The sequence below is a fragment of the Carlito syrichta genome, unplaced genomic scaffold, assembly GCF_000164805.1.
Source record: "Carlito syrichta isolate Samal-C Ts95f unplaced genomic scaffold, Tarsius_syrichta-2.0.1 Scaffold307161, whole genome shotgun sequence".
Lineage (NCBI taxonomy): Eukaryota > Metazoa > Chordata > Mammalia > Primates > Tarsiidae > Carlito > Carlito syrichta.
The window spans coordinates 103,745-116,663 of record NW_007251257.1 but is presented as its reverse complement, the minus strand read 5'-3'; positions in this window follow the sequence as shown (position 1 = coordinate 116,663).

The following is a 12,919-nucleotide window of genomic DNA, read 5'->3' as shown; positions in this document are numbered from 1 at the left end:
CAACTCAAAAAAAAAAAAAAAGAAAGTAATTAGGTGTTTGATAGTGTTACTATTATCCATATAACCCTGAATAGAAATAATTTTAGATTTTTGTTCTGATTTGTTTTATGACTTTGAACCCAAACTGTTAACCATCTGCTTTTCCATGGCAAATAAAAGGGAGTGAGTCCATGTTGTTGTGTTCAAGGCCCTGAAAGCCTCAATTCACAGTTTTCTTTCCAACAAGCTTTACAAACTGTAGATCTTGTCAGATACATGATTTGCAAATATTTTTACAATGCTTTGAGCTGCCTTTTTAGTTTCTTAATAATGTCCTTTGATGCATAAAATTTTTATTTCGATAAGTCAAATGTATCTCTTTTTACCTTTTAACGAAGTTTCTTTTGCAGTCATATTAAGAAATCATTGCCTAATCTAAGGCTACAAAGATTTGTACCATCAGTCCCTTCTAAGAAATTCAGTTTTAGTTCTTATATTAAGGTTTTTATTTCTTTTGAGTTGATTTTTATATGGTGAGAGGTAGAAGTAAAAATTCATGCTTTTGCACGTAGATATGCAACTATTTCAATGCCATTGTTTGAAAAAGTTATTGTTTCTTATTGAATGATACTGTCACTCTTGTTGAAAGTCACTTGACCACAAATAGGTCATGTGACTTTCAACAATAAACTTTTCAACAATAAATAGGTCTATTATTAAACTCTTATCATATTGCATTTACCTATATGTATAGTATATGCTATTATCACACTATCTTGATTATTGTAGCTTTGTAGTAAGTTTTGAATTTGAAAGTACGTCATTCAAATTTGTTCCTCTTTTTCAATATTGTTTTGGTTTTTTTAAGGTCCCTTGTAATATTATATACATTTTATGATAAGCATATCAATTAATGCAAAAAGAGTAGCTGGAATTTTTATAAGAATTTCTTTAAATTTGTAGACCAGTTTGGGGAGTATTGGTACCTTCATTTACAATATTAAATCTTCCATTCTACGAACATGGGACATATTTTTATTTATTTAGATCTTCCTTAATATTTTTAAAAATTTTGGAATTTTTAATTCTTTCATTAAAATCTTGCACTTTTTTAGGTTAAATTAGCATAAAGTAACTCTTACAACTCAACAATAAGAAGACCAAAAACTCAACAACAACAAAAAATGGGCAAAGAATTAGAATAGACATTTCCCTAATGAAGATAAATACATAGGCAATAAGTACATGAAAATATGCTCAAAATAATTAGCTATTAGGAAAATGCAAATCAAAACCACATGACATACCACTTTATAGTCACTAGAATAGCTATTATTATATCTGATATATATGATATGTGTGTATATTTAAAAACATATGATATATAATATTATGTGCATATTTTGTCTGTGTTTTTGTGCATTGATGAGAAGGTATAGAGATCCTGGAAAACTTGCACGTTGCTGGTGAGAATGTAAAATGGTGCAGCTACTACAGAAAACAGTTTGGTAGTTACTCAAAAAGTTAATTGCAGAGTTACTCAGGGCCCAGAAATTTTGTTTCCAGGAATTGAAGACATATGTCACACAAAAACTTGTACACAAATGTTCATATCGGCACTATATATAATGGCTAGAAACTTTATGTATGATGACTAGAAAGCGGAAACAACTCAAATATCACTGATGAATGGTTTTTAAAAATCTGTTATCTTTCTACACACACATACACACACACACACACACACACAACATATGTGTGTGTGTGTGTGTATACAACAGAATATTATTTGCCCATAAAAGATAATAAAGTACTGACACATGCCACATGCATGGTTTATACAAGATGTATGCTTCATTCATGGATGAACCTTGAAAACACTATGCTAATGAAGAAAGCCAGACACAAAAGTAGGCAAGTCTGCAGAGACAGAAAATAGATTAATGGCTGCCTGAGCTGGGAGAAGGGGAATGGCTATTTATTGGGTATGGAATTACTGATTGGAGTGATGAAAATATTCAGAAGTTATATAGTGGTGATGGTTACAAAATATTGTAAGTACACTAAAAACTCCATATTTGTGCATTTTAAAAGAATAAAATGATGAATTTTACGTTGCAAGAATTTTATCTCAATTAAAACATAAAGCACTGCCAAACAGAAATTGTTTTTTCCATACATGTGCTCAGAAGTGCTCTCTTTACTATGTTATCATATCCAAGTAAATACCTCAGTTTATTGATACAGAAGGAAAAGTAAGACATACATGTATGTGAAACAAATCTCATTAATTTAGTTCCTGCTTGGTTCATGGCCTCTGTTCAGCCATACATTGGTTTTTACTATATGTCATTGTTGTTTCTTACAGTCTATAATACTCATCTCATGTCTCTCTTTTAATAGTGTTAAATTAAGTTTAGTTTTAAAATGCCAACTAATGTATGTTTAGTTCAACTTTAACATTCCTTCATCCATAGTGAATTGCAACCCCACTGGATGTGTAAACAGACTGTAACCTATTTTTGTACCAATCACAGAGTTTTGAACTATCAAAACTGTTCAAATCATGTTCACATAAGGCAAATACCAATTTGTAACCAATCCAAGCTGTTCCTGCACCTCATTTCTGTTTTGTGTACATCATTTTATTTTATTTTTTCTGTTCATAAATGTTATCTGACTATGTGGCAGATCCAAAGGTGCTCTGAACCTGTTTCAGTTCTGGAGGCTGCCCAATTGGAGAACTGCTCTTTGCTTAATTAAACACTGCTAAATTTAGTTTGTCTAAAGGTTTTCTTCTAACAAGAGGAATCACTGATCACTTGAACACTTGCAGTTCTTTTCTTCACTAAGTGCTGCTGAAAATGAGGAAATGGTCATCCCAGTGCCTTCCTTCCTTAATCACCCAAACAAAACGAGTTTTGTCTCATTTTTTATAATTGTAATCAACAAAACAAAATCACAAGGATGTTATATAGCATAGAAAGTATAGCATATTTGTTATGAGAATTTTCTGTGAAATCATCCTGACTTTGCTAGTTAAAAATCCTGGTGATTTATGGGAAATTTAAAAAAATTATCTGTGCCTCTTTTTTGTATCTATTTAATGGGAATAAATGAAAAAATACCAACTCCATTTTTTATATCACTTATAATGATGCCTAGTACATACAAATATGAATAAAATATATAGACCATAAGTATAGTTATCACAATGCTTGGAATATTGTGAGTGAACAATTTATGTTATAATTTATCTCTTTCATAATTGATGCAGATCTTAAAATCTTATTTCAGTAACAGAAACTTGAAAATGAATTTGACTGAGCTAGTCTTAATACTTTATCAAATGACTAACTGAAGAATAAGTAAGAAAAACATAAACTGCCAATATCAAGATGGAAGAAGAAGTAATAGCTATGAGTCCACAGACAAAAAAACAATAAGAAAGAATTACAAACAACACATACTCATGAATTTGATGACAAGTGAAATGGGCCAATTTCTAATGATACAACTACCAAAACTCACTGAAAAAGTATTCCTGTATCTATTAAAGAATTTGAATGTGTAGTTAAAAACCTTCCATAAATAAAACACCAGGTTCAGATGCCTTCACTATTGAATGGTACCAGACTTTTTAGGAAGAAATTGAAACAAGTCTACATGTCTCTTCCAGAAAGTAGAAGAGTAGAGATATGTACAAACTTTTTATGAGATTAGCATTACCCTAATTTGCCACCAGAAAAAAAATTACAGGATAAGGAAACTATGGCCTGTTATCTCTTATGAACATTTGTGTTGACATTCTTAATAAATCGAATCAGTAATTTAAATACAGTAATATGTAAAAAAGATAATATATCACAATCAAGTTTGGTGTTGTGGTATCTCTACCTGATATTTTGAATATTAATATGAATTAGCCAAGGTCCATTGTGTCAAGAAAGAAATATACATTTTTAATAGGAAAAAATATGTGTGGAAGTTGTTGCAAATAAGAAAGATGACAACATAATATTTTAGGACAGCAGAAAAGAGACAGCAAGTAATACTGGGTTTGGAAACAGGGAGGATTTCTTAGACTACTTGACACTTCGATGTAATTTTTTGAAAGATTTTAGAGTTGTGGGATGCATCAGAGGATTTGCTACATATAAGTAAATTGCATGAAGGTGAGGTTTGGATTTCTAGTAAACCCTCTCTTTCCCTAGTATGGACATGGTATCCAGCCCTTTATCCCTCCTCCCTTCTTCCCTTCTTTAGCAATACCCAGCTTCTCCTCTTCCCACTTTTGTGTTTATGTGCCCAGTGTCTAAGGCCTGCTTATGAGTGAGAACACGCAGTAATCAGTTTTTTGTTTCTGTGATAGCTCACTTAGAATAATGATCTCCAGCAGCATTCGTGTTGCTGCAAAGGACAAGATTTTGTTCTTTTTTATGACTGCTTAGTATTTCATCGTGTATATGTACCACATTTTATTTGGGCATCTGGGTTGGTTCCATGTTTTGGCTATTGTGAATAGTGCTACAATAAATTTATACATGCAGCTGACATTTTTGGTACAGTGATTTATGTTCCTCTGGGGATATTCCCAGAAGTGGGATTGCTAGATCAGGTAATATCTCAGTTTTTAGTTCTTTGAGAAAATGACAATGCTTTCTACAGAAGTTGAACTAGCTTACATTCCCACCAACAGAAGCATTACACTTTCTCTGAAGCCTCAACAATACCTGTGTTTTGTTTGTTTGTTTGTTTGTTTTCTTTTTAGTGATAACCACCTTGACTGGTGTAAGGTAGTATCTAATTATAGTTTTGATTTGCATTTCTCTGATGATTAATGAGGCTGAACATTTGTTCAAATAAAAAACCCCACAATCTCATTCATAATAGCCATAAAAAACCTCAGCAACCATCTACTCAAAGGGGTGAAAGACTTTTACAATGAGAACTATAAAACACTGCTTAAAGAAATCAAGGACAACACAAACAAATGGAAGAACATACCATACTCATGAATTAGAAGAATCAATATTGTCATGATGCCCATTCCACCCAAGGCAATCTACAAATTTAATGCAATCCTTACCAAATTACTAGCATAATTTTTCACAAACCTAGAAAGACAATACAAAAATGTATATGGAAGCAAAAAATAAGAAAAGAAGAAATTAAACTATCCTTCTTTGCAAATTATATGGTCCTACACCTTGAAAACCCATGGAAATCTGTCAAAAACCTCCTTGCACCAATAAATGACTTTGGCAAAGTCTCAGGTTGCAAAATCAACATGCAAAGGACAGTTGCAATTCTATGCACAATGAATAATCAACCAGAGAAACAAATAAAAATCAATCTCATTCACAATAGCCACAAAAAGAAAAAGAGAAAAAATGCCTTGGCATCTAACCAGAGAAGTGAAAGACCTTTACAATGAAAACTACAAAACTACAAAACACTGCTCAAATAAATCAAAGATACAAACAAATGGAAAACATTTCATTCTCATGGATTGGATGAATCAGTATCATTAAGATATCTGTCCTACCCAAGGCAATCTACAGATTCAATGCAATAACCATCACATTCCTGACATCATTCTTCTCAAATCTGGAAATGGCAACACAGAAATTCATATGGAAACAAAAAAGAGCACAAATAGCCAAAACAACCCTCAGCAAAAGAAACGAAGAGGGAGGTATCACATTTCCAGAGTTTAAATTTTACTATAGGGCTCTACTTATCAAAATAGCCTGGTACTGGCACAAGAACAGGCATATAGATCAATGGAACAGGATAGAAATCCTGGAAGCAAAAACTCAATTTCTCAATGAACTCACCTTTGACAAAGCCAGCAACAACAACCACCAGGGAGAGGAGACCTTAATCAGCAAATGGTGCTAGGAAAACTGGCTGACCACATGCAGAAGAATGAAACAGGACCCCTACCTATCACCATACACAAAAATCAACTTTAAATGAATCAAATACTTAAATGTAAGACTTCAAACTATAAGAATCATAGAAGAAAACACAGGAGACACACTTATGCACACTGACACAAGAAACCAATTCTTGATCATAACCCCAGAAACTTATGCTATAAAAGATAAGATAAATAAATAGGACCTCATCAAATTGAAAAGCTTTTGTAAAGCAAAGGAAATTATCATGAGAGTTGTGAGACAACCCACAGAATGGGACAAAAGTATTTGTTAACCATATATCTGACAAAGGTCTAACATCCAGTATTTACAAGGAACTCAAACAAGTGGAAAGGAAAAAAAGTCCTATTAAAAAGTGAGCAAAAGACATGAATAGGCACTTCTCAAAAGAAGGTATATGAATAGCCAACAGATACATGAACAAATGCTCAGCCTCACTAATCATCAAAGAAATGCAAATCCACCTTGAGATATCACCTAACTCCAGTAAAGATGGCCATAAGTAGTCTATATGCAGGTAAGTTTGGACCTCCAACAGATGCTGGCAAGGATGTGGAGAAAAGAGATCACTTCTACACTGGTTGGTGGGAGTGCAGATTAGTTAAACCTCTTTGGAAAACAATGTGACAATTTTTAAAAGAACTAGAAATTGACCTTCCATATAACCTAACAATCCCCCTACTGGGAATATACCTGGAGGAACTCAAATCATTCTACAAAAAGGAGAGTTGTACATGCATGTTTATTGCAGCACTATTCACAATCACAAAAACATAGAACCATTGAAACCATGCTGCTCTTTGAAAGTGAACTGGATAAAGAAAATGTGGTGTATATACTTAATGGAAGTGTTACACAGCCATAAAGGACAAAATTATGAGCTCCACAGCAATGTGGATGGATTTAGAGTCCATGATACTTAGTGATCTATCACAGAAACAAAGAACTAAATACCACATGTTCTCACTCATATGTGGATCCTGAACATTTATCACAATACTACAAGAGAAGGATTGGCAGTAGTGGGACACTGTCAGGGGACATACCACCACTGTGAGTACCTGATCCTAAACCATGGGTTAAGAGGACCAGTTGGAGGTCCAAACTTCACTGGCACATAGACTACTTATGTACCTAATCTTGATGTGTACCCCACATCTTTACAATAAAACAAAGAAATAAGATATAAATGTACCTTGCAGATTCCCAGTGCCTGGTGCTGGGCCCACACCACCATCTATCATAATGGATCAGCTGGAACCCTGGATCTGATCAGCAGAGAGAGAGGTTCAGGGAAAACTGGAGAGGAGCCCATGCCTGGTGAGGCATCACCCACCACAGTCATTTTCCAGGCAGAGATCTGCATTGCTCCACCCAGCTCCTCAGCCTCCAACTTGTTGCCTAAGGTAATCTTATGGATGTGGGAGAGACAGAAGCCCCTCCCCTATGCTGAATCTGCCACAGACAACTCAGGTCTATGTGGCAGATCTGAAAGACAGTAAGCCAAGGCACACAGATCTGATTCATCCTCCTCCCAAAGTAGGCCTGTGGCAAATGACCCAAACTATGAGTAACCCTATCTGCCTGAGAGAAGAGCAGAGGGAAGGGGCTAAAGATCAGAGGTGAAGCGACTTTGGACATACAGGAAAGACCTCAGAGCCAGTCTGGTTTCTTGTTTTGATTTCTTATTTTATTTTTTTGACAGTTTGTTTTGCTCACTTTTGTTTGCTTTTTGATTTAGGTTTTTTTTTCTCTTTCATTCTGGTTTTGGCAATGTTTTCGTATTTGCTTTGCTTTTGTTATTTTACTGATTTATTTATTTTTTATTCTCTCTTCTTTCTATTATTTAGACTCCCTATTTGTGTAGGGGTAGAATACATAAAAAAGCAGGGTTTTTTGGACTGTGTGTTTATATGATTACCTGTATGCTTTAGGGATTTTTGTTTGCTTGTTTGTTTATTTGTTTTTTTTACTCTTCTCTGTCTTTGTGACTCTTTTTATTTGTTAGTTTGTATGTCTGTCTGTTTTCCCTCTTATTCTTCTCTCTCTCCAACTTCTTCTTGATTCCCCCTTCTTTCTTCCATTATTTTCCTTTTTTTTTTTTTTTAACCTCACTTTGTTCCAGGGAGCAAACCTAAACTCCCACTGCATGGACAGATTGTAAGTCTGTGGGAAGTGGGTCCCAAGGTGCCAATACATCTGTCAGTGGATATGGGATCTACAGATAGATTCTTAATCACAGCTCCCCACCAGTTATAACTTAAAACTGCAGAAAGTATAGCCCCCAACCAACAGTCCAGCTTCAGAAGTGAACAAAGCCAGAGGATCCTCATAAAGAAGAAAAGGAGATTGAACAAAAAGAAGTAAAAGCAACCCCACCATCCCTGAACAACAGAATTAAACAAGGGGATGGAGGTGTGGAAGAAAATCTGCACAAATGAAGAAAAACCAAAAGAAGAATATGGGTTCTTTCACAGACCCCTGGGAGGTCAGACTGAGAAAACAGAATTCAGAATGCAAACAATGAAGAGCCCCCAGAATGACTGGTCTCAAACTACAAACCCAGATATCAGGACATTAATAGAGAGATTAAAAAGAATTGAGGAGAGACAAGAGGAAAATAGGAAGGAGTTGATAACTGAGATAACGGCAGTAAAGAATACTGTGAATAAAATAAACAACAAACTGATAAGCATGGAAAGCAGAATTAGCCAAGCAGAAGAAAGAATCTCAGGGCTTGAAGACCAAAATATAGAACTAACCCAAACTGTCAAAAACATAGAAAAGAAGATTAAAAAGACAGACCAAGGCCTTCAAGAGATGAGCAATTATTTCAAGAGACTGAACCTAAGAGTAATTGAACTTCCTGAGGTAGAAAGAGAGACAGAGACCACCCTGGGACAAATATTCCATGAAATTAATCAAGAAAACTTCCTTCATCACATCAGTGATGCAAAAATTCAAACACAAGAGATTCAGAGAATCCCATAAGACAACAAATGAAAGGACCAACTCCCAGACACATAATAATTCACCTAAACAAAGTAGGTATAAAAGAAAAAAATCCTAAAGGCAACAAAAGAAAAAGGTCAGACTACCTACCATGGAGGATCAATTAGAATAGCAGCAGATTTATCCACAAAAGCACTTCAGGTTTGGAGAGCTTAGGGCCCAATCTTTAAAGTTATGAAAGATAAACAATTTCAACCAAGAATAACCTACCCAGCCAAGCTAAGCTTCATCAGTGAGGGAGAATTAAAATTTTCCCCAGATATCCAATCCCTAAGGACTCACGCTGCCTCCAGACCACCGCTACAAGAAACACTTCAGAAAGTACAACTTTCTTCACAAGAGTACAGGAAAAAAGATTGAAAACACACATGAGTCAACCCAAAAATCAAAAGAAAGACAACAAAAAAACAGGAACAACAACAACTCTGTTGGGAGCCAGTCATGGAGGCCCACTGAGCGTTAGGGATCAGGGAGGGCCGTGGACCCCGAGACCACTAGGATACATTTGGGAGCTGTTGATCCCATTCCCTCTCCCTTTTCTTACTTAGCAATATAGCCAGAAAAAACTCCTGCTAGCTCAAGCATAGAACTCTGAGACCCAGAGGAACACAGCTAACTTTAGAAACTCATGGTTCCCTTTTTCCTACTGACTGCAGTTTTGGCTTTAGCACAACTTACAGTTTAAACTTGGGTCACATCTAAGAGCTTTAGTACCGGTCACAGTTTTAGTATGTTGGTTGAGAAATAAAATAATTTTATATAGTAGTTATGTAGTTCTTAGAAGTTTGTGGTAGCCATTTTGAGTGAGATCGTAATCATTTGTTCCAAGAAGTGGCCCACTGTGAACTTTGGACTGGGCCACATTCTGGAGAGCCCAGTGTGATCTTTGGACTGGGCCATATTCTTTAGGAACTGGTTTGAGCTATAATTAAAAGTTTCCATAGCAATTGTATAAGTAGAATTAGCATAGAATAGAAAGGTAATAGGATTTAAATTAGTCATCATAGGTATTGTGTACACATAAACTTTAAGAGTTATTGATTATTAAAACATCATGATGCTAGTAGGTATTGTTACATTGCTTTTGAGGAACATTAACCAAGTATAGGGAACAGTAAGACAATTTTGAGTTTGTCCTTCCTCATACCTGAGAAAATGTCTGGTGGGTGGGGGACACCCCTCACATACCTGGCTTTGTGTTCATGTGAAAAATATGTGAGACTGTGTAAAATTTGGGGATAAAAGACCCATTGCAATTTCCAATAAATGGCTTCTGCACTAGACAGGAGTCCAGTCTCTTTCTTTCTCTCTAATTTCTTCTCTCTTTCATAAATCGCTGACACCGTCACATGTGCCAGGGACCCCCCCATCCTCACAGGGGTAGGACCCCCACACAACCATATAAAAACCTCATGACAGGGATGAACGCTCATATTTCAGTAATTAGCCTGAATGTGGATTGACTAAATGCACCACTGGAAAGAGATAGAATGGCAAAATATATAAAGTATGATCAAGCACAATATATTGCCTCCAAGAGACTCATCTCACCAGAAAGGATACCCACATATTCAAAATAAGAGGGTGGGGAGCAAAATTTCCAGCAAGCAGAACACAAAAGAAAGAAAGAGTTGCAATCTTAATCTCCAACAAAATACCCTTTATGCTATCAAAAATTAAAAAAGATACAGAAGGCCACTACATAATGATAAAAGGTTCAATCCATCAATAAGAAATATCTATCCTAAGCATATATGCACCCATCGATGGGAGTGCCAACTTTCATAAAAGAGCTTCTAGGTAAGCTCAAAAAAGAGATTGACTCTAACACTATCATAGCTGGGGACTTTAATACCTCACTCACAACCCTAGACAGATCATCAGGGCAAAAAATCAGCAAGAAGATCTGGAACCTCAATCAGACTCCTGACCAAATGGATTTAATTGATACCTGCAGAACACTACACCCAATGACCATAGATTATACATTCTATTCATCAATGCATGGAGCATGCTCTAAGATCAACCACATTCTTGGCCATAAATCAAGCATAAATAAATTTCAAAAGATTGAAATTTTGCCATGCATCTTCTCAGACCACAGTGGAATAAAAATAAATATCAACACCAACAAGGTTCCACCAAAACCACAAAGACATGGACACTAAACAGCATGATGCTAAGCAACTCCTGAGTCAACGTGGAAATCAAAATGGAGATCAAAAGATACCGGGAAACAATTGAAAATGAAGAAACATCTACCAAAATCTCTGGGATGCCATGAAAGCAGTAGTAAGAGGGGAATTCATATCTCTACAAATGCACATGAAGAAAATTGAAGGATCACAAATTAACAGCCTAACAAGTCACCTAAGGAAGTTGGAAAAGCAAGGTTATCAAAACCCTAACTTCAGCAGAAGAATCCAGATCACCAAAATAAAAGCCCAAATCCAGGATATAGAAGACAAAAAGATAACACAAAAAATCAACCAAACAAAAAACTGGTTCTTTGAAAGGATAAACAGGATGAATGGTCCCCTAGCTAGACTGACCAAGAAAAAGAATGAAAAAGTCCAAATAAACACAATCAGAAACACAAAAGATGAAGTCACAACTGACCCCAAAGAAGTACAAAAGATCATCAGAGACTACTATGTACACTTGTATGGAAACAAACTTGAAAACCTAAAGGAAATGGAGGTCTTTCTGGCATCACATAACCCTTTAGGTTGAAACAAGAAGAAATCAAGATCCAAAATATACCAATAGCAATCAAGGAAATTGACTATGTCATAAGAAAACTACCTACAAAAAAATCCCTGGATCAGAAGATTTTCCAGCAGAATTCTACAAGACATACTAGGAAGAACTGATATCAATCCTACTGAAAGTATTCCATTTTATGAAGCCCACATCACATTGATAACCAAGTCAGGTAAAGACCCAACAAAGAAAGAGAATTACAGGCCAATATCTTTGATGAACACAGATGCTAAAATCCTCAACAAGATTCTAGCAAACCAGATACAACAATACATCTCAAAAATCATCATCACAACCAAGTAACCTTCATCCCTGGAATGCAAGGCTGGTTCAACATTCGTAAGACCATAAATGTATTTAAATTCATCAACAGACATCAAAACAAAAACCACATGATTATATCATTAGATACAGAAAAAGCTTTTGATAAAATCCAGCACCATTTCTTGATAAAAACCCTTGAACATCTAGGCATAGGTGGAACATACCTCAGAATAGTAAAAGCCGTCTATGAGAATCCCATAGCCAGCATATTCCTAAACAGACAAAAATTGGAACCATTTCCCCTGAAAACTAGAACAAGACAAGGATGTCCACTCTCACCCCTCCTGTTCAACATAGTTTTGGAAGTCCTAGCTAGAGCAATCAGAGAAGAGAAGGTGATCAGGAGTATCCAAATTGGAAAAGAGGAAGTCAAATCATCTCTTTGCAGACATGATTGTGTACCTTGAAAATCCAAAGTAATCAGCCAAAAACCTCCTTGCACTGATAAAGGACTTAAGCAAAGTCTCAGGGTATAAAATAAATATGCAAAAGACAATCACATTTCTTTACACCAATAATAAACAAACAGAAACCCAAATAAAAGCACAATTCCACTCACAATAGCCACACACACACACATGCAAAAATGAAATACCTTGGCATCTTTCTAACCTGAGACATGAAAGACCTTTACAATGAAAATTACAAAACACTGCTCAAAGAAATCAAAGATGATACAAACAAGTGGAAAAGTATCCCATGCTCATGGATCAGAAGAATCAACATTGTTAAGATGTCCATCCTACAGAAGGCCATCTATAGATTTAGTGCAATACCCATCAAATTACCAGCAACCTTCTCCTTAGATCTAAAAAAAAAATACAGGAGTTCATATGGAAACATAAATGACCAAGAATAGCCAGAACAATTCTAAGCAAAAAAAAAAAAAAAAAAAA